Here is a 1,592-nt window from a genome sequence, read left to right as displayed (position 1 = left end):
ATATCTCGATCTGCCTGTCCGCCCATGTATGGCTAGGTACCTATATTATAATTATTATTTACTAACCAGCTACCAAATACCAGTGTTTGGACCGTTCATACCAAAGTCTGGGTTAATACATTAAATGAATAGACAATTCATATTGTACCTACGTATATAATACAATGATGTTTTTAAATTGAAAATATTTATTTTAAAATTCATATTATAGGAGTTCATAATCAGGGTAACCCCGGACCTACCTATTATCCTCTACGGATAATTCACCACAATGTTTTCGGTCGGGGTTAGGGTTGGACTGGCCAAATGGTCTACAGTCCTAGATGACAGTGGGCCACTGTTCGTGGCTGTTTTTTGGGTCGGTGCCTTGTAACTTTCCGAATTGCGGACAAAGTGACAAAAACCATGTGAGTTGCGAACGAAATCTAAAAACGTAACATATGAATTTCGGACACAGCTATAAGATAGTAATTGCGGACAAAATAAATGTCCTATTATTATTTTTGATATAGCGATTATGGACGTTGTGAAATTACTGTTTGATATTAACAATTACGATTGTGCCATTGCTTTTGAAATCACTGTCTATGTTTAATCAGTCTATCGACAATCATACTCGCGTCACATATACTGTCGTCTTTCTGTTCGTTTATTTTCTGTATAAAAATGTATACCTACTGAAAAATTCAAAGAGTTACATGTGATTGACGGTTTTAAGTTCCGTTTTCATCGCATAATGAAAAATGCCACAAAATTAAAATTTTAAATAATTTAACAACATTTTAAAAATAACGATGTTAAAACATGTTAATGGCTCCCTATTTATTGGCAACTTTTTAATCAACGGTGACGGTCATAGTATAGTTCATAGATGAGTACCTAGAATAAAGACGATAACTATATAGTGACTTTAGTAGGTACTATATTGAAATAAAACTTCAAATGTTCATAATCGGTGGGTATAATTATTAAAGTTTTTTTGTAAATATTTTTTTACATACTTTCAAGTCGCTTATAAAACAACATTTTTCTTAAAAAATTATATTTTTAAATATTTTTTATCCCTATAATTTTTTATGTTTTTTACTTTTTTGAATGACAACATAGGGTTTTAATTTTTTATTCCATAGCAGAATATTTTTCTTAATATTTTGATACATAGAAATCGAATTTGGGACGAGTAGTTTATGAGTTATAAATATTCAAAGTTTAGATGAGCGGAGAAGTGGACAAATATTTCGCGGGGTAACCCCGTACCACTCCACTCCACTCCTAAAAAATCATTAAAAAACTATAATTGATAGAAAAAACATTTAAAAATCTGTATTAATTAAAATATCTATATTTAATGAAAAATCTGTATTTAGTGAAAAATCTATATTTAATAAAAAAAAACTGTATTTAATAAAAAAATCTATCTATCTAAATATCTATTTTATAAAAAAAATCATTAAAAAATCTGTATTTAATACAAATCTATACTTGATAAAAAACATTTAAAATCTGTATTAGTAAATAAATTTACAAATTTGTATTACTTAAAAATCTATATTTTATAAAAAACTATTTTATAAAAAATCATTAAAAATCTG

Source organism: Acyrthosiphon pisum, chromosome X, assembly GCF_005508785.2.
Source record: "Acyrthosiphon pisum isolate AL4f chromosome X, pea_aphid_22Mar2018_4r6ur, whole genome shotgun sequence".
In the NCBI taxonomy this organism is placed as follows: domain Eukaryota; kingdom Metazoa; phylum Arthropoda; class Insecta; order Hemiptera; family Aphididae; genus Acyrthosiphon; species Acyrthosiphon pisum.
This window is presented reverse-complemented; position numbering follows the sequence as displayed.